The 22827-nt window shown below is 54.6% G+C and overlaps 24 non-coding genes across 24 annotated transcripts; 10 read left to right on the top strand and 14 right to left on the bottom strand.

The window, feature by feature from the left end:
* Positions 1 to 985: 985 nt before the first annotated feature.
* TRNAL-UAA (transfer RNA leucine (anticodon UAA)) lies at positions 986 to 1068 on the top strand. Its single transcript has one exon. It is a non-coding gene; the product is annotated as a tRNA-Leu (tRNA).
* A 904-nt stretch (positions 1069 to 1972) lies between these two features.
* TRNAE-CUC (transfer RNA glutamic acid (anticodon CUC)) lies at positions 1973 to 2044 on the bottom strand. The gene has a single exon. It is a non-coding gene; the product is annotated as a tRNA-Glu (tRNA).
* Positions 2045 to 3341: 1297 nt separating this feature from the next.
* Positions 3342 to 3424, top strand: TRNAL-UAA (transfer RNA leucine (anticodon UAA)). Its single transcript has one exon. It is a non-coding gene; the product is annotated as a tRNA-Leu (tRNA).
* A 904-nt stretch (positions 3425 to 4328) lies between these two features.
* Positions 4329 to 4400, bottom strand: TRNAE-CUC (transfer RNA glutamic acid (anticodon CUC)). Its single transcript has one exon. It is a non-coding gene; the product is annotated as a tRNA-Glu (tRNA).
* A 340-nt stretch (positions 4401 to 4740) lies between these two features.
* Positions 4741 to 4812, bottom strand: TRNAE-CUC (transfer RNA glutamic acid (anticodon CUC)). Its single transcript has one exon. It is a non-coding gene; the product is annotated as a tRNA-Glu (tRNA).
* Positions 4813 to 5706: 894 nt separating this feature from the next.
* Positions 5707 to 5789, top strand: TRNAL-UAA (transfer RNA leucine (anticodon UAA)). Its single transcript has one exon. It is a non-coding gene; the product is annotated as a tRNA-Leu (tRNA).
* A 904-nt stretch (positions 5790 to 6693) lies between these two features.
* On the bottom strand, positions 6694 to 6765 carry TRNAE-CUC (transfer RNA glutamic acid (anticodon CUC)). Its single transcript has one exon. It is a non-coding gene; the product is annotated as a tRNA-Glu (tRNA).
* A 1287-nt stretch (positions 6766 to 8052) lies between these two features.
* Positions 8053 to 8135, top strand: TRNAL-UAA (transfer RNA leucine (anticodon UAA)). The gene has a single exon. It is a non-coding gene; the product is annotated as a tRNA-Leu (tRNA).
* Positions 8136 to 9050: 915 nt separating this feature from the next.
* TRNAE-CUC (transfer RNA glutamic acid (anticodon CUC)) lies at positions 9051 to 9122 on the bottom strand. The gene has a single exon. It is a non-coding gene; the product is annotated as a tRNA-Glu (tRNA).
* A 340-nt stretch (positions 9123 to 9462) lies between these two features.
* Positions 9463 to 9534, bottom strand: TRNAE-CUC (transfer RNA glutamic acid (anticodon CUC)). Its single transcript has one exon. It is a non-coding gene; the product is annotated as a tRNA-Glu (tRNA).
* An 890-nt stretch (positions 9535 to 10424) lies between these two features.
* On the top strand, positions 10425 to 10507 carry TRNAL-UAA (transfer RNA leucine (anticodon UAA)). Its single transcript has one exon. It is a non-coding gene; the product is annotated as a tRNA-Leu (tRNA).
* A 915-nt stretch (positions 10508 to 11422) lies between these two features.
* Positions 11423 to 11494, bottom strand: TRNAE-CUC (transfer RNA glutamic acid (anticodon CUC)). The gene has a single exon. It is a non-coding gene; the product is annotated as a tRNA-Glu (tRNA).
* Positions 11495 to 11834: 340 nt separating this feature from the next.
* TRNAE-CUC (transfer RNA glutamic acid (anticodon CUC)) lies at positions 11835 to 11906 on the bottom strand. Its single transcript has one exon. It is a non-coding gene; the product is annotated as a tRNA-Glu (tRNA).
* Positions 11907 to 12796: 890 nt separating this feature from the next.
* Positions 12797 to 12879, top strand: TRNAL-UAA (transfer RNA leucine (anticodon UAA)). The gene has a single exon. It is a non-coding gene; the product is annotated as a tRNA-Leu (tRNA).
* Positions 12880 to 13794: 915 nt separating this feature from the next.
* On the bottom strand, positions 13795 to 13866 carry TRNAE-CUC (transfer RNA glutamic acid (anticodon CUC)). Its single transcript has one exon. It is a non-coding gene; the product is annotated as a tRNA-Glu (tRNA).
* A 1297-nt stretch (positions 13867 to 15163) lies between these two features.
* Positions 15164 to 15246, top strand: TRNAL-UAA (transfer RNA leucine (anticodon UAA)). The gene has a single exon. It is a non-coding gene; the product is annotated as a tRNA-Leu (tRNA).
* Positions 15247 to 16150: 904 nt separating this feature from the next.
* On the bottom strand, positions 16151 to 16222 carry TRNAE-CUC (transfer RNA glutamic acid (anticodon CUC)). The gene has a single exon. It is a non-coding gene; the product is annotated as a tRNA-Glu (tRNA).
* Positions 16223 to 17519: 1297 nt separating this feature from the next.
* TRNAL-UAA (transfer RNA leucine (anticodon UAA)) lies at positions 17520 to 17602 on the top strand. The gene has a single exon. It is a non-coding gene; the product is annotated as a tRNA-Leu (tRNA).
* A 915-nt stretch (positions 17603 to 18517) lies between these two features.
* TRNAE-CUC (transfer RNA glutamic acid (anticodon CUC)) lies at positions 18518 to 18589 on the bottom strand. The gene has a single exon. It is a non-coding gene; the product is annotated as a tRNA-Glu (tRNA).
* A 340-nt stretch (positions 18590 to 18929) lies between these two features.
* On the bottom strand, positions 18930 to 19001 carry TRNAE-CUC (transfer RNA glutamic acid (anticodon CUC)). Its single transcript has one exon. It is a non-coding gene; the product is annotated as a tRNA-Glu (tRNA).
* An 882-nt stretch (positions 19002 to 19883) lies between these two features.
* TRNAL-UAA (transfer RNA leucine (anticodon UAA)) lies at positions 19884 to 19966 on the top strand. Its single transcript has one exon. It is a non-coding gene; the product is annotated as a tRNA-Leu (tRNA).
* Positions 19967 to 20870: 904 nt separating this feature from the next.
* On the bottom strand, positions 20871 to 20942 carry TRNAE-CUC (transfer RNA glutamic acid (anticodon CUC)). The gene has a single exon. It is a non-coding gene; the product is annotated as a tRNA-Glu (tRNA).
* Positions 20943 to 21282: 340 nt separating this feature from the next.
* TRNAE-CUC (transfer RNA glutamic acid (anticodon CUC)) lies at positions 21283 to 21354 on the bottom strand. Its single transcript has one exon. It is a non-coding gene; the product is annotated as a tRNA-Glu (tRNA).
* Positions 21355 to 22236: 882 nt separating this feature from the next.
* TRNAL-UAA (transfer RNA leucine (anticodon UAA)) lies at positions 22237 to 22319 on the top strand. The gene has a single exon. It is a non-coding gene; the product is annotated as a tRNA-Leu (tRNA).
* Positions 22320 to 22827: the final 508 nt, after the last annotated feature.

Below are 22827 nucleotides of genomic sequence, written 5' to 3'. Positions count from 1 at the left end.
AACTGCATTGCTGTAAATAAAAATGTCAGTTGTTAAAAGAGCTCCTTCCCTGACCGGGAATCGCGGTGAGAGCGCCGAATCCTAACCACTAGACCACCAGGGACGGTGGGTGCACCCCGTTGCGTGTCGCTCAGATGGTGGCGTCCGAGTCCAAAGGCTGAGGGCCTCTGCTACAATGGGCACCAGTGCCTGCAGGTCTTCGGGGGCCGTTTCTGCTAATAAATAAAGAAATAAAGAAAGAAAGAAAGAAAACAAAAACACTTGTGATGGTCTGCGAAAAGGGGAGCTTAGAGATTGAAGACAGCATCACTTTGGGAACGTTTGCGCTTTCACTTCCAAGCGCTGATATTCCTGTCTTGCTCTCCTGAAAGGACAGCCTTCCTCGCTATGAGCTTTTGTGGGTCAGTGCTGAAGCTCCCCCTAGAGGCTGCCGCTGAAGATGCACACTCACAACTAACCCTCCTTAGGAGAACTGCTTCGTGGGAGAGCACGTTTATTAAAAGGCGGCAGGCCATGATTGCCTGCGAGACACAGCAGGGTTACCATGCAGAGTTCAAAGGGGGCTTTGCTTGTACAGCAAGTGCCGGAGGGCAAGAAGGGATGACATAGGAGCTGCCCTTTTTTCGGGCTCGCACACCAAGGCCTGCACCAGCCTTCGAGGCTCAGCCTGCCTCTGTACTGCCCTAGACCACCTTTACTCAAAGCACACACTCTGGTCGGGGACTCGAAGCCAGGCCCGTGGCAGTGAAAGCACCAAATCCTCACCACTAGGCCACCGGGGAAACGACTGCAGCACCCGGGAGGTTTCCGCAACCGTACTTGCAGTCAGCTGGAGGCTATTGTAATGCTGTTAAGTGAGAGACGTTTGCCGCTCGCAAGCCAATTCCATCCAACCTCCTGCAGGGGGCACTCTGGGCTGGTTTTCCACTTGTTCGCCTGCTGCTGAAACAGCAAAGATTCAATTCGAAGCCCTTTGCAGCAGCTCACCAGGATGGCCGAGTGGTTAAGGCGTTGGACTTAAGATCCAATGGACAAGTGTCCGCGTGGGTTCGAGCCCCACTCCTGGTACAGGTTTTTACTCTTCTTACCTAAATGCGGCAGCAGCTTCGCACAAGCCCTTTCCTGCTGTCTGTAGGCAGTGCCCCTACCTCAAAGCCCTGAGGCTTGAGTTCACCTGAAAAGAGCAACAAGGAATCGTTGCCCGTAGACTCTTTTCCTGGAAAACCTTTGCATTTTTGTACCATGTCCCTCGCATCCCAAGCTTAAGCCGCCAAAGTTGGCAGAGCTTGTGCAACCCCGCCAACAGCCCTACCACCCCAAAAGAAAATTGGGCAGGGATTCCCGCCTCCGCTTCCGAAACGGGCTTCCAAACGGGCGATGCCCTGACGGGTCAGCCAGTCACCGTCTAGGCCCGGTACACCCCTGTGAATAATAGAGCGTCCAACCTCAAATCAGGCTACAGGGCCCTTCAGCCCATAGAAGGAGAACCTGTCAACAAACGGGGCGAGGGCAATGCTCGGGCCCCTTGCGAAGCCTTTGCCAAGCTCCAAAGGCTGCACTTTCCCAGCAGACCACAGCTCTGTATGCAAATCAAGCAGCTACGACCCCTCCCTCCCCTGCTTTTCTCCTCCAAACCGGTACGCAACCATTTCTGCAGCCCTCTGCCCCAGGGTCCCGGGCAAGGTCTTGGTCTGATGAGGCTAGGGATGGTGGGCGAGCTCGGCTTTGGCAGGGCGACAGGACTAATATTTTCTCTACAGCTTTGGAAGAAAGAAAGCTTCCTTTTTGGGGCACAGGCCCACTTCTAGCGGCGACAGCTTCCGGTAAGGGACCATGCTGAAAAGATGCTTGGAGTTACCGCCAGGGGAGCCACGCCGCTATTGCCTGTGAGTGAAGCTACATTTGAAAGAAATATTTTTTGAGACGCAGTTGTTTGAATTTCTGTAAAAATGTCATTCAGTAAAAGCCTCTCTTCCCTGACCGGGAGTCGAACCCGGGCCGCGGCGGTGAGAGCGCCGAATCCTAACCACTAGACCACAAGGGAGACCGCTGGACAGCTCGGGAAGGCCGGGCAGTGGTGTCCGAGTGCACAATGCCTGCAGGTGCCTCAAAGGCCAGTCCATTGGGGGACTGGGAAGAGAGGGGGAGGGCCGAGCAGATAGGTTCTCTCCAGCGGTGAAAAAGGAAGCTGCCTTTTTTGCGTCAAGGGCAGTCTTTCCGCAGCGACAGGAGAATGAATGGGACTCTGCCATAAACACGTTTTGCGTCGCGCTGAGGGCACTTCCTCCATTTTGTGCACGCAAATCTGCATCTGGGAGCAAGATTTCCGGTCGCCAGTTAACTGCATTGCTGTAAATAAAAATGTCAGTTGTTAAAAGAGCTCCTTCCCTGACCGGGAATCGAACCCGGGCCGCGGCGGTGAATCCTAACCACTAGACCACCAGGGACGGTGGGTGCACCCCGTTGCGTGTCGCTCAGATGGTGGCGTCCGAGTCCAAAGGCTGAGGGCCTCTGCTACAATGGGCACCAGTGCCTGCAGGTCTTCGGGGGCCGTTTCTGCTAATAAATAAATAAATAAAGAAATAAAGAAAGAAAGAAAGAAAGAAAACAAAAACACTTGTGATGGTCTGCGAAAAGGGGAGCTTAGAGATTGAAGACAGCATCACTTTGGGAACGTTTGCGCTTTCACTTCCAAGCGCTGATATTCCTGTCTTGCTCTCCTGAAAGGACAGCCTTCCTCGCTATGAGCTTTTGTGGGTCAGTGCTGAAGCTCCCCCTAGAGGCTGCCGCTGAAGATGCACACTCACAACTAACCCTCCTTAGGAGAACTGCTTCGTGGGAGAGCACGTTTATTAAAAGGCGGCAGGCCATGATTGCCTGCGAGACACAGCAGGGTTACCATGCAGAGTTCAAAGGGGGCTTTGCTTGTACAGCAAGTGCCGGAGGGCAAGAAGGGATGACATAGGAGCTGCCCTTTTTTCGGGCTCGCACACCAAGGCCTGCACCAGCCTTCGAGGCTCAGCCTGCCTCTGGACTGCCCTAGACCACCTTTACTCAAAGCACACACTCTGGTCGGGGACTCGAAGCCAGGCCCGTGGCAGTGAAAGCACCAAATCCTCACCACTAGGCCACCGGGGAAACGACTGCAGCACCCGGGAGGTTTCCGCAACCGTACTTGCAGTCAGCTGGAGGCTATTGTAATGCTGTTAAGTGAGAGACGTTTGCCGCTCGCAAGCCAATTCCATCCAACCTCCTGCAGGGGGCACTCTGGGCTGGTTTTCCACTTGTTCGCCTGCTGCTGAAACAGCAAAGATTCAATTCGAAGCCCTTTGCAGCAGCTCACCAGGATGGCCGAGTGGTTAAGGCGTTGGACTTAAGATCCAATGGACAAGTGTCCGCGTGGGTTCGAGCCCCACTCCTGGTACAGGTTTTTACTCTTCTTACCTAAATGCGGCAGCAGCTTCGCACAAGCCCTTTCCTGCTGTCTGTAGGCAGTGCCCCTACCTCAAAGCCCTGAGGCTTGAGTTCACCTGAAAAGAGCAACAAGGAATCGTTGCCCGTAGACTCTTTTCCTGGAAAACCTTTGCATTTTTGTACCATGTCCCTCGCATCCCAAGCTTAAGCCGCCAAAGTTGGCAGAGCTTGTGCAACCCCGCCAACAGCCCTACCACCCCAAAAGAAAATTGGGCAGGGATTCCCGCCTCCGCTTCCGAAACGGGCTTCCAAACGGGCGATGCCCTGACGGGTCAGCCAGTCACCGTCTAGGCCCGGTACACCCCTGTGAATAATAGAGCGTCCAACCTCAAATCAGGCTACAGGGCCCTTCAGCCCATAGAAGGAGAACCTGTCAACAAACGGGGCGAGGGCAATGCTCGGGCCCCTTGCGAAGCCTTTGCCAAGCTCCAAAGGCTGCACTTTCCCAGCAGACCACAGCTCTGTATGCAAATCAAGCAGCTACGACCCCTCCCTCCCCTGCTTTTCTCCTCCAAACCGGTACGCAACCATTTCTGCAGCCCTCTGCCCCAGGGTCCCGGGCAAGGTCTTGGTCTGATGAGGCTAGGGATGGTGGGCGAGCTCGGCTTTGGCAGGGCGACAGGACTAATATTTTCTCTACAGCTTTGGAAGAAAGAAAGCTTCCTTTTTGGGGCACAGGCCCACTTCTAGCGGCGACAGCTTCCGGTAAGGGACCATGCTGAAAAGATGCTTGGAGTTACCGCCAGGGGAGCCACGCCGCTATTGCCTGTGAGTGAAGCTACATTTGAAAGAAATATTTTTTGAGACGCAGTTGTTTGAATTTCTGTAAAAATGTCATTCAGTAAAAGCCTCTCTTCCCTGACCGGGAATCGAACCCGGGCCGCGGAGATGAGAGCGCCGAATCCTAACCACTAGACCACCAGGGAGACCGCTGGACAGCTCGGGAAGGCCTGGCAGTGGTGTCCGAGTGCACAATGCCTGCAGGTGCCTCAAAGGCCAGTCCATTGGGGGACTGGGAAGAGAGGGGGAGGGCCGAGCAGATAGGTTCTCTCCAGCGGTGAAAAAGGAAGCTCCCTTTTTTGCGTCAAGGGCAGTCTTTCCGCAGCGACAGGAGAATGAATGGGACTCTGCCATAAACACGTTTTGCGTCGCGCTGAGGGCACTTCCTCCATTTTGTGCACGCAAATCTGCATCTGGGAGCAAGATTTCCGGTCGCCAGTTAACTGCATTGCTGTAAATAAAAATGTCAGTTGTTAAAAGAGCTCCTTCCCTGACCGGGAATCGAACCCGGGCCGCGGCGGTGAGAGCGCCGAATCCTAACCACTAGACCACCAGGGACGGTGGGTGCACCCCGTTGCGTGTCGCTCAGATGGTGGCGTCCGAGTCCAAAGGCTGAGGGCCTCTGCTACAATGGGCACCAGTGCCTGCAGGTCTTCGGGGGCCGTTTCTGCTAATAAATAAATAAATAAAGAAATAAAGAAAGAAAGAAAGAAAGAAAACAAAAACACTTGTGATGGTCTGCGAAAAGGGGAGCTTAGAGATTGAAGACAGCATCACTTTGGGAACGTTTGCGCTTTCACTTCCAAGCGCTGATATTCCTGTCTTGCTCTCCTGAAAGGACAGCCTTCCTCGCTATGAGCTTTTGTGGGTCAGTGCTGAAGCTCCCCCTAGAGGCTGCCGCTGAAGATGCACACTCACAACTAACCCTCCTTAGGAGAACTGCTTCGTGGGAGAGCACGTTTATTAAAAGGCGGCAGGCCATGATTGCCTGCGAGACACAGCAGGGTTACCATGCAGAGTTCAAAGGGGGCTTTGCTTGTACAGCAAGTGCCGGAGGGCAAGAAGGGATGACATAGGAGCTGCCCTTTTTTCGGGCTCGCACACCAAGGCCTGCACCAGCCTTCGAGGCTCAGCCTGCCTCTGGACTGCCCTAGACCACCTTTACTCAAAGCACACACTCTGGTCGGGGACTCGAAGCCAGGCCCGTGGCAGTGAAAGCACCAAATCCTCACCACTAGGCCACCGGGGAAACGACTGCAGCACCCGGGAGGTTTCCGCAACCGTACTTGCAGTCAGCTGGAGGCTATTGTAATGCTGTTAAGTGAGAGACGTTTGCCGCTCGCAAGCCAATTCCATCCAACCTCCTGCAGGGGGCACTCTGGGCTGGTTTTCCACTTGTTCGCCTGCTGCTGAAACAGCAAAGATTCAATTCGAAGCCCTTTGCAGCAGCTCACCAGGATGGCCGAGTGGTTAAGGCGTTGGACTTAAGATCCAATGGACAAGTGTCCGCGTGGGTTCGAGCCCCACTCCTGGTACAGGTTTTTACTCTTCTTACCTAAATGCGGCAGCAGCTTCGCACAAGCCCTTTCCTGCTGTCTGTAGGCAGTGCCCCTACCTCAAAGCCCTGAGGCTTGAGTTCACCTGAAAAGAGCAACAAGGAATCGTTGCCCGTAGACTCTTTTCCTGGAAAACCTTTGCATTTTTGTACCATGTCCCTCGCATCCCAAGCTTAAGCCGCCAAAGTTGGCAGAGCTTGTGCAACCCCGCCAACAGCCCTACCACCCCAAAAGAAAATTGGGCAGGGATTCCCGCCTCCGCTTCCGAAACGGGCTTCCAAACGGGCGATGCCCTGACGGGTCAGCCAGTCACCGTCTAGGCCCGGTACACCCCTGTGAATAATAGAGCGTCCAACCTCAAATCAGGCTACAGGGCCCTTCAGCCCATAGAAGGAGAACCTGTCAACAAACGGGGCGAGGGCAATGCTCGGGCCCCTTGCGAAGCCTTTGCCAAGCTCCAAAGGCTGCACTTTCCCAGCAGACCACAGCTCTGTATGCAAATCAAGCAGCTACGACCCCTCCCTCCCCTGCTTTTCTCCTCCAAACCGGTACGCAACCATTTCTGCAGCCCTCTGCCCCAGGGTCCCGGGCAAGGTCTTGGTCTGATGAGGCTAGGGATGGTGGGCGAGCTCGGCTTTGGCAGGGCGACAGGACTAATATTTTCTCTACAGCTTTGGAAGAAAGAAAGCTTCCTTTTTGGGGCACAGGCCCACTTCTAGCGGCGACAGCTTCCGGTAAGGGACCATGCTGAAAAGATGCTTGGAGTTACCGCCAGGGGAGTCACGCCGCTATTGCCTGTGAGTGAAGCTACATTTGAAAGAAATATTTTTTGAGACGCAGTTGTTTGAATTTCTGTAAAAATGTCATTCAGTAAAAGCCTCTCTTCCCTGACCGGGAATCGAACCCGGGCCGCGGCGGTGAGAGCGCCGAATCCTAACCACTAGACCACCAGGGAGACCGCTGGACAGCTCGGGAAGGCCGGGCAGTGGTGTCCGAGTGCACAATGCCTGCAGGTGCCTCAAAGGCCAGTCCATTGGGGGACTGGGAAGAGAGGGGGAGGGCCGAGCAGATAGGTTCTCTCCAGCGGTGAAAAAGGAAGCTGCCTTTTTTGCGTCAAGGGCAGTCTTTCCGCAGCGACAGGAGAATGAATGGGACTCTGCCATAAACACGTTTTGCGTCGCGCTGAGGGCACTTCCTCCATTTTGTGCACGCAAATCTGCATCTGGGAGCAAGATTTCCGGTCGCCAGTTAACTGCATTGCTGTAAATAAAAATGTCAGTTGTTAAAAGAGCTCCTTCCCTGACCGGGAATCGAACCCGGGCCTAACCACTAGACCACCCGGGACGGTGGGTGCACCCCGTTGCGTGTCGCTCAGATGGTGGCGTCCGAGTCCAAAGGCTGAGGGCCTCTGCTACAATGGGCACCAGTGCCTGCAGGTCTTCGGGGGCCGTTTCTGCTAATAAATAAATAAATAAAGAAATAAAGAAAGAAAGAAAGAAAGAAAGAAAACAAAAACACTTGTGATGGTCTGCGAAAAGGGGAGCTTAGAGATTGAAGACAGCATCACTTTGGGAACGTTTGCGCTTTCACTTCCAAGCGCTGATATTCCTGTCTTGCTCTCCTGAAAGGACAGCCTTCCTCGCTATGAGCTTTTGTGGGTCAGTGCTGAAGCTCCCCCTAGAGGCTGCCGCTGAAGATGCACACTCACAACTAACCCTCCTTAGGAGAACTGCTTCGTGGGAGAGCACGTTTATTAAAAGGCCGCAGGCCATGATTGCCTGCGAGACACAGCAGGGTTACCATGCAGAGTTCAAAGGGGGCTTTGCTTGTACAGCAAGTGCCGGAGGGCAAGAAGGGATGACATAGGAGCTGCCCTTTTTTCGGGCTCGCACACCAAGGCCTGCACCAGCCTTCGAGGCTCAGCCTGCCTCTGGACTGCCCTAGACCACCTTTACTCAAAGCACACACTCTGGTCGGGGACTCGAAGCCAGGCCCGTGGCAGTGAAAGCACCAAATCCTCACCACTAGGCCACCGGGGAAACGACTGCAGCACCCGGGAGGTTTCCGCAACCGTACTTGCAGTCAGCTGGAGGCTATTGTAATGCTGTTAAGCGAGAGACGTTTGCCGCTCGCAAGCCAATTCCATCCAACCTCCTGCAGGGGGCACTCTGGGCTGGTTTTCCACTTGTTCGCCTGCTGCTGAAACAGCAAAGATTCAATTCGAAGCCCTTTGCAGCAGCTCACCAGGATGGCCGAGTGGTTAAGGCGTTGGACTTAAGATCCAATGGACAAGTGTCCGCGTGGGTTCGAGCCCCACTCCTGGTACAGGTTTTTACTCTTCTTACCTAAATGCGGCAGCAGCTTCGCACAAGCCCTTTCCTGCTGTCTGTAGGCAGTGCCCCTACCTCAAAGCCCTGAGGCTTGAGTTCACCTGAAAAGAGCAACAAGGAATCGTTGCCCGTAGACTCTTTTCCTGGAAAACCTTTGCATTTTTGTACCATGTCCCTCGCATCCCAAGCTTAAGCCGCCAAAGTTGGCAGAGCTTGTGCAACCCCGCCAACAGCCCTACCACCCCAAAAGAAAATTGGGCAGGGATTCCCGCCTCCGCTTCCTCACGGCTTCCGAAACGGGCTTCCAAACGGGCGATGCCCTGACGGGTCAGCCAGTCACCGTCTAGGCCCGGTACACCCCTGTGAATAATAGAGCGTCCAACCTCAAATCAGGCTACAGGGCCCTTCAGCCCATAGAAGGAGAACCTGTCAACAAACGGGGCGAGGGCAATGCTCGGGCCCCTTGCGAAGCCTTTGCCAAGCTCCAAAGGCTGCACTTTCCCAGCAGACCACAGCTCTGTATGCAAATCAAGCAGCTACGACCCCTCCCTCCCCTGCTTTTCTCCTCCAAACCGGTACGCAACCATTTCTGCAGCCCTCTGCCCCAGGGTCCCGGGCAAGGTCTTGGTCTGATGAGGCTAGGGATGGTGGGCGAGCTCGGCTTTGGCAGGGCGACAGGACTAATATTTTCTCTACAGCTTTGGAAGAAAGAAAGCTTCCTTTTTGGGGCACAGGCCCACTTCTAGCGGCGACAGCTTCCGGTAAGGGACCATGCTGAAAAGATGCTTGGAGTTACCGCCAGGGGAGCCACGCCGCTATTGCCTGTGAGTGAAGCTACATTTGAAAGAAATATTTTTTGAGACGCAGTTGTTTGAATTTCTGTAAAAATGTCATTCAGTAAAAGCCTCTCTTCCCTGACCGGGAATCGAACCCGGGCCGCGGCGGTGAGAGCGCCGAATCCTAACCACTAGACCACCAGGGAGACCGCTGGACAGCTCGGGAAGGCCGGGCAGTGGTGTCCGAGTGCACAATGCCTGCAGGCGCCTCAAAGGCCAGTCCATTGGGGGACTGGGAAGAGAGGGGGAGGGCCGAGCAGATAGGTTCTCTCCAGCGGTGAAAAAGGAAGCTGCCTTTTTTGCGTCAAGGGCAGTCTTTCCGCAGCGACAGGAGAATGAATGGGACTCTGCCATAAACACGTTTTGCGTCGCGCTGAGGGCACTTCCTCCATTTTGTGCACGCAAATCTGCATCTGGGAGCAAGATTTCCGGTCGCCAGTTAACTGCATTGCTGTAAATAAAAATGTCAGTTGTTAAAAGAGCTCCTTCCCTGACCGGGAATCGAACCCGGGCCGTGGCGGTGAGAGCGCCGAATCCTAACCACTAGACCACCAGGGACGGTGGGTGCACCCCGTTGCGTGTCGCTCAGATGGTGGCGTCCGAGTCCAAAGGCTGAGGGCCTCTGCTACAATGGGCACCAGTGCCTGCAGGTCTTCGGGGGCCGTTTCTGCTAATAAATAAAGAAATAAAGAAAGAAAGAAAGAAAGAAAGAAAACAAAAACACTTGTGATGGTCTGCGAAAAGGGGAGCTTAGAGATTGAAGACAGCATCACTTTGGGAACGTTTGCGCTTTCACTTCCAAGCGCTGATATTCCTGTCTTGCTCTCCTGAAAGGACAGCCTTCCTCGCTATGAGCTTTTGTGGGTCAGTGCTGAAGCTCCCCCTAGAGGCTGCCGCTGAAGATGCACACTCACAACTAACCCTCCTTAGGAGAACTGCTTCGTGGGAGAGCACGTTTATTAAAAGGCGGCAGGCCATGATTGCCTGCGAGACACAGCAGGGTTACCATGCAGAGTTCAAAGGGGGCTTTGCTTGTACAGCAAGTGCCGGAGGGCAAGAAGGGATGACATAGGAGCTGCCCTTTTTTCGGGCTCGCACACCAAGGCCTGCACCAGCCTTCGAGGCTCAGCCTGCCTCTGGACTGCCCTAGACCACCTTTACTCAAAGCACACACTCTGGTCGGGGACTCGAAGCCAGGCCCGTGGCAGTGAAAGCACCAAATCCTCACCACTAGGCCACCGGGGAAACGACTGCAGCACCCGGGAGGTTTCCGCAACCGTACTTGCAGTCAGCTGGAGGCTATTGTAATGCTGTTAAGTGAGAGACGTTTGCCGCTCGCAAGCCAATTCCATCCAACCTCCTGCAGGGGGCACTCTGGGCTGGTTTTCCACTTGTTCGCCTGCTGCTGAAACAGCAAAGATTCAATTCGAAGCCCTTTGCAGCAGCTCACCAGGATGGCCGAGTGGTTAAGGCGTTGGACTTAAGATCCAATGGACAAGTGTCCGCGTGGGTTCGAGCCCCACTCCTGGTACAGGTTTTTACTCTTCTTACCTAAATGCGGCAGCAGCTTCGCACAAGCCCTTTCCTGCTGTCTGTAGGCAGTGCCCCTACCTCAAAGCCCTGAGGCTTGAGTTCACCTGAAAAGAGCAACAAGGAATCGTTGCCCGTAGACTCTTTTCCTGGAAAACCTTTGCATTTTTGTACCATGTCCCTCGCATCCCAAGCTTAAGCCGCCAAAGTTGGCAGAGCTTGTGCAACCCCGCCAACAGCCCTACCACCCCAAAAGAAAATTGGGCAGGGATTCCCGCCTCCGCTTCCTCACGGCTTCCGAAACGGGCTTCCAAACGGGCGATGCCCTGACGGGTCAGCCAGTCACCGTCTAGGCCCGGTACACCCCTGTGAATAATAGAGCGTCCAACCTCAAATCAGGCTACAGGGCCCTTCAGCCCATAGAAGGAGAACCTGTCAACAAACGGGGCGAGGGCAATGCTCGGGCCCCTTGCGAAGCCTTTGCCAAGCTCCAAAGGCTGCACTTTCCCAGCAGACCACAGCTCTGTATGCAAATCAAGCAGCTACGACCCCTCCCTCCCCTGCTTTTCTCCTCCAAACCGGTACGCAACCATTTCTGCAGCCCTCTGCCCCAGGGTCCCGGGCAAGGTCTTGGTCTGATGAGGCTAGGGATGGTGGGCGAGCTCGGCTTTGGCAGGGCGACAGGACTAATATTTTCTCTACAGCTTTGGAAGAAAGAAAGCTTCCTTTTTGGGGCACAGGCCCACTTCTAGCGGCGACAGCTTCCGGTAAGGGACCATGCTGAAAAGATGCTTGGAGTTACCGCCAGGGGAGCCACGCCGCTATTGCCTGTGAGTGAAGCTACATTTGAAAGAAATATTTTTTGAGACGCAGTTGTTTGAATTTCTGTAAAAATGTCATTCAGTAAAAGCCTCTCTTCCCTGACCGGGAATCGAACCCGGGCCGCGGCGGTGAGAGCGCCGAATCCTAACCACTAGACCACCAGGGAGACCGCTGGACAGCTCGGGAAGGCCGGGCAGTGGTGTCCGAGTGCACAATGCCTGCAGGTGCCTCAAAGGCCAGTCCATTGGGGGACTGGGAAGAGAGGGGGAGGGCCGAGCAGATAGGTTCTCTCCAGCGGTGAAAAAGGAAGCTGCCTTTTTTGCGTCAAGGGCAGTCTTTCCGCAGCGACAGGAGAATGAATGGGACTCTGCCATAAACACGTTTTGCGTCGCGCTGAGGGCACTTCCTCCATTTTGTGCACGCAAATCTGCATCTGGGAGCAAGATTTCCGGTCGCCAGTTAACTGCATTGCTGTAAATAAAAATGTCAGTTGTTAAAAGAGCTCCTTCCCTGACCGGGAATCGAACCCGGGCCGTGGCGGTGAGAGCGCCGAATCCTAACCACTAGACCACCAGGGACGGTGGGTGCACCCCGTTGCGTGTCGCTCAGATGGTGGCGTCCGAGTCCAAAGGCTGAGGGCCTCTGCTACAATGGGCACCAGTGCCTGCAGGTCTTCGGGGGCCGTTTCTGCTAATAAATAAAGAAATAAAGAAAGAAAGAAAGAAAGAAAGAAAACAAAAACACTTGTGATGGTCTGCGAAAAGGGGAGCTTAGAGATTGAAGACAGCATCACTTTGGGAACGTTTGCGCTTTCACTTCCAAGCGCTGATATTCCTGTCTTGCTCTCCTGAAAGGACAGCCTTCCTCGCTATGAGCTTTTGTGGGTCAGTGCTGAAGCTCCCCCTAGAGGCTGCCGCTGAAGATGCACACTCACAACTAACCCTCCTTAGGAGAACTGCTTCGTGGGAGAGCACGTTTATTAAAAGGCGGCAGGCCATGATTGCCTGCGAGACACAGCAGGGTTACCATGCAGAGTTCAAAGGGGGCTTTGCTTGTACAGCAAGTGCCGGAGGGCAAGAAGGGATGACATAGGAGCTGCCCTTTTTTCGGGCTCGCACACCAAGGCCTGCACCAGCCTTCGAGGCTCAGCCTGCCTCTGGACTGCCCTAGACCACCTTTACTCAAAGCACACACTCTGGTCGGGGACTCGAAGCCAGGCCCGTGGCAGTGAAAGCACCAAATCCTCACCACTAGGCCACCGGGGAAACGACTGCAGCACCCGGGAGGTTTCCGCAACCGTACTTGCAGTCAGCTGGAGGCTATTGTAATGCTGTTAAGTGAGAGACGTTTGCCGCTCGCAAGCCAATTCCATCCAACCTCCTGCAGGGGGCACTCTGGGCTGGTTTTCCACTTGTTCGCCTGCTGCTGAAACAGCAAAGATTCAATTCGAAGCCCTTTGCAGCAGCTCACCAGGATGGCCGAGTGGTTAAGGCGTTGGACTTAAGATCCAATGGACAAGTGTCCGCGTGGGTTCGAGCCCCACTCCTGGTACAGGTTTTTACTCTTCTTACCTAAATGCGGCAGCAGCTTCGCACAAGCCCTTTCCTGCTGTCTGTAGGCAGTGCCCCTACCTCAAAGCCCTGAGGCTTGAGTTCACCTGAAAAGAGCAACAAGGAATCGTTGCCCGTAGACTCTTTTCCTGGAAAACCTTTGCATTTTTGTACCATGTCCCTCGCATCCCAAGCTTAAGCCGCCAAAGTTGGCAGAGCTTGTGCAACCCCGCCAACAGCCCTACCACCCCAAAAGAAAATTGGGCAGGGATTCCCGCCTCCGCTTCCTCACGGCTTCCGAAACGGGCTTCCAAACGGGCGATGCCCTGACGGGTCAGCCAGTCACCGTCTAGGCCCGGTACACCCCTGTGAATAATAGAGCGTCCAACCTCAAATCAGGCTACAGGGCCCTTCAGCCCATAGAAGGAGAACCTGTCAACAAACGGGGCGAGGGCAATGCTCGGGCCCCTTGCGAAGCCTTTGCCAAGCTCCAAAGGCTGCACTTTCCCAGCAGACCACAGCTCTGTATGCAAATCAAGCAGCTACGACCCCTCCCTCCCCTGCTTTTCTCCTCCAAACCGGTACGCAACCATTTCTGCAGCCCTCTGCCCCAGGGTCCCGGGCAAGGTCTTGGTCTGATGAGGCTAGGGATGGTGGGCGAGCTCGGCTTTGGCAGGGCGACAGGACTAATATTTTCTCTACAGCTTTGGAAGAAAGAAAGCTTCCTTTTTGGGGCACAGGCCCACTTCTAGCGGCGACAGCTTCCGGTAAGGGACCATGCTGAAAAGATGCTTGGAGTTACCGCCAGGGGAGCCACGCCGCTATTGCCTGTGAGTGAAGCTACATTTGAAAGAAATATTTTTTGAGACGCAGTTGTTTGAATTTCTGTAAAAATGTCATTCAGTAAAAGCCTCTCTTCCCTGACCGGGAGTCGAACCCGGGCCGCGGCGGTGAGAGCGCCGAATCCTAACCACTAGACCACAAGGGAGACCGCTGGACAGCTCGGGAAGGCCGGGCAGTGGTGTCCGAGTGCACAATGCCTGCAGGTGCCTCAAAGGCCAGTCCATTGGTGGACTGGGAAGAGAGGGGGAGGGCCGAGCAGATAGGTTCTCTCCAGCGGTGAAAAAGGAAGCTGCCTTTTTTGCGTCAAGGGCAGTCTTTCCGCAGCGACAGGAGAATGAATGGGACTCTGCCATAAACACGTTTTGCGTCGCGCTGAGGGCACTTCCTCCATTTTGTGCACGCAAATCTGCATCTGGGAGCAAGATTTCCGGTCGCCAGTTAACTGCATTGCTGTAAATAAAAATGTCAGTTGTTAAAAGAGCTCCTTCCCTGACCGGGAATCGAACCCGGGCCGCGGCGGTGAATCCTAACCACTAGACCACCAGGGACGGTGGGTGCACCCCGTTGCGTGTCGCTCAGATGGTGGCGTCCGAGTCCAAAGGCTGAGGGCCTCTGCTACAATGGGCACCAGTGCCTGCAGGTCTTCGGGGGCCGTTTCTGCTAATAAATAAATAAATAAAGAAATAAAGAAAGAAAGAAAGAAAGAAAACAAAAACACTTGTGATGGTCTGCGAAAAGGGGAGCTTAGAGATTGAAGACAGCATCACTTTGGGAACGTTTGCGCTTTCACTTCCAAGCGCTGATATTCCTGTCTTGCTCTCCTGAAAGGACAGCCTTCCTCGCTATGAGCTTTTGTGGGTCAGTGCTGAAGCTCCCCCTAGAGGCTGCCGCTGAAGATGCACACTCACAACTAACCCTCCTTAGGAGAACTGCTTCGTGGGAGAGCACGTTTATTAAAAGGCGGCAGGCCATGATTGCCTGCGAGACACAGCAGGGTTACCATGCAGAGTTCAAAGGGGGCTTTGCTTGTACAGCAAGTGCCGGAGGGCAAGAAGGGATGACATAGGAGCTGCCCTTTTTTCGGGCTCGCACACCAAGGCCTGCACCAGCCTTCGAGGCTCAGCCTGCCTCTGGACTGCCCTAGACCACCTTTACTCAAAGCACACACTCTGGTCGGGGACTCGAAGCCAGGCCCGTGGCAGTGAAAGCACCAAATCCTCACCACTAGGCCACCGGGGAAACGACTGCAGCACCCGGGAGGTTTCCGCAACCGTACTTGCAGTCAGCTGGAGGCTATTGTAATGCTGTTAAGTGAGAGACGTTTGCCGCTCGCAAGCCAATTCCATCCAACCTCCTGCAGGGGGCACTCTGGGCTGGTTTTCCACTTGTTCGCCTGCTGCTGAAACAGCAAAGATTCAATTCGAAGCCCTTTGCAGCAGCTCACCAGGATGGCCGAGTGGTTAAGGCGTTGGACTTAAGATCCAATGGACAAGTGTCCGCGTGGGTTCGAGCCCCACTCCTGGTACAGGTTTTTACTCTTCTTACCTAAATGCGGCAGCAGCTTCGCACAAGCCCTTTCCTGCTGTCTGTAGGCAGTGCCCCTACCTCAAAGCCCTGAGGCTTGAGTTCACCTGAAAAGAGCAACAAGGAATCGTTGCCCGTAGACTCTTTTCCTGGAAAACCTTTGCATTTTTGTACCATGTCCCTCGCATCCCAAGCTTAAGCCGCCAAAGTTGGCAGAGCTTGTGCAACCCCGCCAACAGCCCTACCACCCCAAAAGAAAATTGGGCAGGGATTCCCGCCTCCGCTTCCGAAACGGGCTTCCAAACGGGCGATGCCCTGACGGGTCAGCCAGTCACCGTCTAGGCCCGGTACACCCCTGTGAATAATAGAGCGTCCAACCTCAAATCAGGCTACAGGGCCCTTCAGCCCATAGAAGGAGAACCTGTCAACAAACGGGGCGAGGGCAATGCTCGGGCCCCTTGCGAAGCCTTTGCCAAGCTCCAAAGGCTGCACTTTCCCAGCAGACCACAGCTCTGTATGCAAATCAAGCAGCTACGACCCCTCCCTCCCCTGCTTTTCTCCTCCAAACCGGTACGCAACCATTTCTGCAGCCCTCTGCCCCAGGGTCCCGGGCAAGGTCTTGGTCTGATGAGGCTAGGGATGGTGGGCGAGCTCGGCTTTGGCAGGGCGACAGGACTAATATTTTCTCTACAGCTTTGGAAGAAAGAAAGCTTCCTTTTTGGGGCACAGGCCCACTTCTAGCGGCGACAGCTTCCGGTAAGGGACCATGCTGAAAAGATGCTTGGAGTTACCGCCAGGGGAGCCACGCCGCTATTGCCTGTGAGTGAAGCTACATTTGAAAGAAATATTTTTTGAGACGCAGTTGTTTGAATTTCTGTAAAAATGTCATTCAGTAAAAGCCTCTCTTCCCTGACCGGGAGTCGAACCCGGGCCGCGGCGGTGAGAGCGCCGAATCCTAACCACTAGACCACCAGGGAGACCGCTGGACAGCTCGGGAAGGCCGGGCAGTGGTGTCCGAGTGCACAATGCCTGCAGGTGCCTCAAAGGCCAGTCCATTGGGGGACTGGGAAGAGAGGGGGAGGGCCGAGCAGATAGGTTCTCTCCAGCGGTGAAAAAGGAAGCTGCCTTTTTTGCGTCAAGGGCAGTCTTTCCGCAGCGACAGGAGAATGAATGGGACTCTGCCATAAACACGTTTTGCGTCGCGCTGAGGGCACTTCCTCCATTTTGTGCACGCAAATCTGCATCTGGGAGCAAGATTTCCGGTCGCCAGTTAACTGCATTGCTGTAAATAAAAATGTCAGTTGTTAAAAGAGCTCCTTCCCTGACCGGGAATCGAACCCGGGCCGCGGCGGTGAATCCTAACCACTAGACCACCAGGGACGGTGGGTGCACCCCGTTGCGTGTCGCTCAGATGGTGGCGTCCGAGTCCAAAGGCTGAGGGCCTCTGCTACAATGGGCACCAGTGCCTGCAGGTCTTCGGGGGCCGTTTCTGCTAATAAATAAATAAATAAAGAAATAAAGAAAGAAAGAAAGAAAGAAAACAAAAACACTTGTGATGGTCTGCGAAAAGGGGAGCTTAGAGATTGAAGACAGCATCACTTTGGGAACGTTTGCGCTTTCACTTCCAAGCGCTGATATTCCTGTCTTGCTCTCCTGAAAGGACAGCCTTCCTCGCTATGAGCTTTTGTGGGTCAGTGCTGAAGCTCCCCCTAGAGGCTGCCGCTGAAGATGCACACTCACAACTAACCCTCCTTAGGAGAACTGCTTCGTGGGAGAGCACGTTTATTAAAAGGCGGCAGGCCATGATTGCCTGCGAGACACAGCAGGGTTACCATGCAGAGTTCAAAGGGGGCTTTGCTTGTACAGCAAGTGCCGGAGGGCAAGAAGGGATGACATAGGAGCTGCCCTTTTTTCGGGCTCGCACACCAAGGCCTGCACCAGCCTTCGAGGCTCAGCCTGCCTCTGGACTGCCCTAGACCACCTTTACTCAAAGCACACACTCTGGTCGGGGACTCGAAGCCAGGCCCGTGGCAGTGAAAGCACCAAATCCTCACCACTAGGCCACCGGGGAAACGACTGCAGCACCCGGGAGGTTTCCGCAACCGTACTTGCAGTCAGCTGGAGGCTATTGTAATGCTGTTAAGTGAGAGACGTTTGCCGCTCGCAAGCCAATTCCATCCAACCTCCTGCAGGGGGCACTCTGGGCTGGTTTTCCACTTGTTCGCCTGCTGCTGAAACAGCAAAGATTCAATTCGAAGCCCTTTGCAGCAGCTCACCAGGATGGCCGAGTGGTTAAGGCGTTGGACTTAAGATCCAATGGACAAGTGTCCGCGTGGGTTCGAGCCCCACTCCTGGTACAGGTTTTTACTCTTCTTACCTAAATGCGGCAGCAGCTTCGCACAAGCCCTTTCCTGCTGTCTGTAGGCAGTGCCCCTACCTCAAAGCCCTGAGGCTTGAGTTCACCTGAAAAGAGCAACAAGGAATCGTTGCCCGTAGACTCTTTTCCTGGAAAACCTTTGCATTTTTGTACCATGTCCCTCGCATCCCAAGCTTAAGCCGCCAAAGTTGGCAGAGCTTGTGCAACCCCGCCAACAGCCCTACCACCCCAAAAGAAAATTGGGCAGGGATTCCCGCCTCCGCTTCCTCACGGCTTCCGAAACGGGCTTCCAAACGGGCGATGCCCTGACGGGTCAGCCAGTCACCGTCTAGGCCCGGTACACCCCTGTGAATAATAGAGCGTCCAACCTCAAATCAGGCTACAGGGCCCTTCAGCCCATAGAAGGAGAACCTGTCAACAAACGGGGCGAGGGCAATGCTCGGGCCCCTTGCGAAGCCTTTGCCAAGCTCCAAAGGCTGCACTTTCCCAGCAGACCACAGCTCTGTATGCAAATCAAGCAGCTACGACCCCTCCCTCCCCTGCTTTTCTCCTCCAAACCGGTACGCAACCATTTCTGCAGCCCTCTGCCCCAGGGTCCCGGGCAAGGTCTTGGTCTGATGAGGCTAGGGATGGTGGGCGAGCTCGGCTTTGGCAGGGCGACAGGACTAATATTTTCTCTACAGCTTTGGAAGAAAGAAAGCTTCCTTTTTGGGGCACAGGCCCACTTCTAGCGGCGACAGCTTCCGGTAAGGGACCATGCTGAAAAGATGCTTGGAGTTACCGCCAGGGGAGCCACGCCGCTATTGCCTGTGAGTGAAGCTACATTTGAAAGAAATATTTTTTGAGACGCAGTTGTTTGAATTTCTGTAAAAATGTCATTCAGTAAAAGCCTCTCTTCCCTGACCGGGAATCGAACCCGGGCCGCGGCGGTGAGAGCGCCGAATCCTAACCACTAGACCACCAGGGAGACCGCTGGACAACTCGGGAAGGCCGGGCAGTGGTGTCCGAGTGCACAATGCCTGCAGGTGCCTCAAAGGCCAGTCCATTGGGGGACTGGGAAGAGAGGGGGAGGGCCGAGCAGATAGGTTCTCTCCAGCGGTGAAAAAGGAAGCTGCCTTTTTTGCGTCAAGGGCAGTCTTTCCGCAGCGACAGGAGAATGAATGGGACTCTGCCATAAACACGTTTTGCGTCGCGCTGAGGGCACTTCCTCCATTTTGTGCACGCAAATCTGCATCTGGGAGCAAGATTTCCGGTCGCCAGTTAACTGCATTGCTGTAAATAAAAATGTCAGTTGTTAAAAGAGCTCCTTCCCTGACCGGGAATCGAACCCGGGCCGCGGCGGTGAGAGCGCCGAATCCTAACCACTAGACCACCAGGGACGGTGGGTGCACCCCGTTGCGTGTCGCTCAGATGGTGGCGTCCGAGTCCAAAGGCTGAGGGCCTCTGCTACAATGGGCACCAGTGCCTGCAGGTCTTCGGGGGCCGTTTCTGCTAATAAATAAAGAAATAAAGAAAGAAAGAAAGAAAACAAAAACACTTGTGATGGTCTGCGAAAAGGGGAGCTTAGAGATTGAAGACAGCATCACTTTGGGAACGTTTGCGCTTTCACTTCCAAGCGCTGATATTCCTGTCTTGCTCTCCTGAAAGGACAGCCTTCCTCGCTATGAGCTTTTGTGGGTCAGTGCTGAAGCTCCCCCTAGAGGCTGCCGCTGAAGATGCACACTCACAACTAACCCTCCTTAGGAGAACTGCTTCGTGGGAGAGCACGTTTATTAAAAGGCGGCAGGCCATGATTGCCTGCGAGACACAGCAGGGTTACCATGCAGAGTTCAAAGGGGGCTTTGCTTGTACAGCAAGTGCCGGAGGGCAAGAAGGGATGACATAGGAGCTGCCCTTTTTTCGGGCTCGCACACCAAGGCCTGCACCAGCCTTCGAGGCTCAGCCTGCCTCTGTACTGCCCTAGACCACCTTTACTCAAAGCACACACTCTGGTCGGGGACTCGAAGCCAGGCCCGTGGCAGTGAAAGCACCAAATCCTCACCACTAGGCCACCGGGGAAACGACTGCAGCACCCGGGAGGTTTCCGCAACCGTACTTGCAGTCAGCTGGAGGCTATTGTAATGCTGTTAAGTGAGAGACGTTTGCCGCTCGCAAGCCAATTCCATCCAACCTCCTGCAGGGGGCACTCTGGGCTGGTTTTCCACTTGTTCGCCTGCTGCTGAAACAGCAAAGATTCAATTCGAAGCCCTTTGCAGCAGCTCACCAGGATGGCCGAGTGGTTAAGGCGTTGGACTTAAGATCCAATGGACAAGTGTCCGCGTGGGTTCGAGCCCCACTCCTGGTACAGGTTTTTACTCTTCTTACCTAAATGCGGCAGCAGCTTCGCACAAGCCCTTTCCTGCTGTCTGTAGGCAGTGCCCCTACCTCAAAGCCCTGAGGCTTGAGTTCACCTGAAAAGAGCAACAAGGAATCGTTGCCCGTAGACTCTTTTCCTGGAAAACCTTTGCATTTTTGTACCATGTCCCTCGCATCCCAAGCTTAAGCCGCCAAAGTTGGCAGAGCTTGTGCAACCCCGCCAACAGCCCTACCACCCCAAAAGAAAATTGGGCAGGGATTCCCGCCTCCGCTTCCGAAACGGGCTTCCAAACGGGCGATGCCCTGACGGGTCAGCCAGTCACCGTCTAGGCCCGGTACACCCCTGTGAATAATAGAGCGTCCAACCTCAAATCAGGCTACAGGGCCCTTCAGCCCATAGAAGGAGAACCTGTCAACAAACGGGGCGAGGGCAATGCTCGGGCCCCTTGCGAAGCCTTTGCCAAGCTCCAAAGGCTGCACTTTCCCAGCAGACCACAGCTCTGTATGCAAATCAAGCAGCTACGACCCCTCCCTCCCCTGCTTTTCTCCTCCAAACCGGTACGCAACCATTTCTGCAGCCCTCTGCCCCAGGGTCCCGGGCAAGGTCTTGGTCTGATGAGGCTAGGGATGGTGGGCGAGCTCGGCTTTGGCAGGGCGACAGGACTAATATTTTCTCTACAGCTTTGGAAGAAAGAAAGCTTCCTTTTTGGGGCACAGGCCCACTTCTAGCGGCGACAGCTTCCGGTAAGGGACCATGCTGAAAAGATGCTTGGAGTTACCGCCAGGGGAGCCACGCCGCTATTGCCTGTGAGTGAAGCTACATTTGAAAGAAATATTTTTTGAGACGCAGTTGTTTGAATTTCTGTAAAAATGTCATTCAGTAAAAGCCTCTCTTCCCTGACCGGGAATCGAACCCGGGCCGCGGCAGTGAGAGCGCCGAATCCTAACCACTAGACCACCAGGGAGACCGCTGGACAACTCGGGAAGGCCGGGCAGTGGTGTCCGAGTGCACAATGCCTGCAGGTGCCTCAAAGGCCAGTCCATTGGGGGACTGGGAAGAGAGGGGGAGGGCCGAGCAGATAGGTTCTCTCCAGCGGTGAAAAAGGAAGCTGCCTTTTTTGCGTCAAGGGCAGTCTTTCCGCAGCGACAGGAGAATGAATGGGACTCTGCCATAAACACGTTTTGCGTCGCGCTGAGGGCACTTCCTCCATTTTGTGCACGCAAATCTGCATCTGGGAGCAAGATTTCCGGTCGCCAGTTAACTGCATTGCTGTAAATAAAAATGTCAGTTGTTAAAAGAGCTCCTTCCCTGACCGGGAATCGAACCCGGGCCGCGGCGGTGAGAGCACCGAATCCTAACCACTAGACCACCAGGGACGGTGGGTGCACCCCGTTGCGTGTCGCTCAGATGGTGGCGTCCGAGTCCAAAGGCTGAGGGCCTCTGCTACAATGGGCACCAGTGCCTGCAGGTCTTCGGGGGCCGTTTCTGCTAATAAATAAAGAAATAAAGAAAGAAAGAAAGAAAACAAAAACACTTGTGATGGTCTGCGAAAAGGGGAGCTTAGAGATTGAAGACAGCATCACTTTGGGAACGTTTGCGCTTTCACTTCCAAGCGCTGATATTCCTGTCTTGCTCTCCTGAAAGGACAGCCTTCCTCGCTATGAGCTTTTGTGGGTCAGTGCTGAAGCTCCCCCTAGAGGCTGCCGCTGAAGATGCACACTCACAACTAACCCTCCTTAGGAGAACTGCTTCGTGGGAGAGCACGTTTATTAAAAGGCGGCAGGCCATGATTGCCTGCGAGACACAGCAGGGTTACCATGCAGAGTTCAAAGGGGGCTTTGCTTGTACAGCAAGTGCCGGAGGGCAAGAAGGGATGACATAGGAGCTGCCCTTTTTTCGGGCTCGCACACCAAGGCCTGCACCAGCCTTCGAGGCTCAGCCTGCCTCTGTACTGCCCTAGACCACCTTTACTCAAAGCACACACTCTGGTCGGGGACTCGAAGCCAGGCCCGTGGCAGTGAAAGCACCAAATCCTCACCACTAGGCCACCGGGGAAACGACTGCAGCACCCGGGAGGTTTCCGCAACCGTACTTGCAGTCAGCTGGAGGCTATTGTAATGCTGTTAAGTGAGAGACGTTTGCCGCTCGCAAGCCAATTCCATCCAACCTCCTGCAGGGGGCACTCTGGGCTGGTTTTCCACTTGTTCGCCTGCTGCTGAAACAGCAAAGATTCAATTCGAAGCCCTTTGCAGCAGCTCACCAGGATGGCCGAGTGGTTAAGGCGTTGGACTTAAGATCCAATGGACAAGTGTCCGCGTGGGTTCGAGCCCCACTCCTGGTACAGGTTTTTACTCTTCTTACCTAAATGCGGCAGCAGCTTCGCACAAGCCCTTTCCTGCTGTCTGTAGGCAGTGCCCCTACCTCAAAGCCCTGAGGCTTGAGTTCACCTGAAAAGAGCAACAAGGAATCGTTGCCCGTAGACTCTTTTCCTGGAAAACCTTTGCATTTTTGTACCATGTCCCTCGCATCCCAAGCTTAAGCCGCCAAAGTTGGCAGAGCTTGTGCAACCCCGCCAACAGCCCTACCACCCCAAAAGAAAATTGGGCAGGGATTCCCGCCTCCGCTTCCGAAACGGGCTTCCAAACGGGCGATGCCCTGACGGGTCAGCCAGTCACCGTCTAGGCCCGGTACACCCCTGTGAATAATAGAGCGTCCAACCTCAAATCAGGCTACAGGGCCCTTCAGCCCATAGAAGGAGAACCTGTCAACAAACGGGGCGAGGGCAATGCTCGGGCCCCTTGCGAAGCCTTTGCCAAGCTCCAAAGGCTGCACTTTCCCAGCAGACCACA

The sequence above is a fragment of the Ambystoma mexicanum genome, chromosome 5p (genome assembly GCF_040938575.1).
Source record: "Ambystoma mexicanum isolate Mex_15411 chromosome 5p, UKY_AmexF1_1, whole genome shotgun sequence".
Lineage (NCBI taxonomy): Eukaryota > Metazoa > Chordata > Amphibia > Caudata > Ambystomatidae > Ambystoma > Ambystoma mexicanum.
This window is presented reverse-complemented; position numbering and strand designations above follow the sequence as displayed.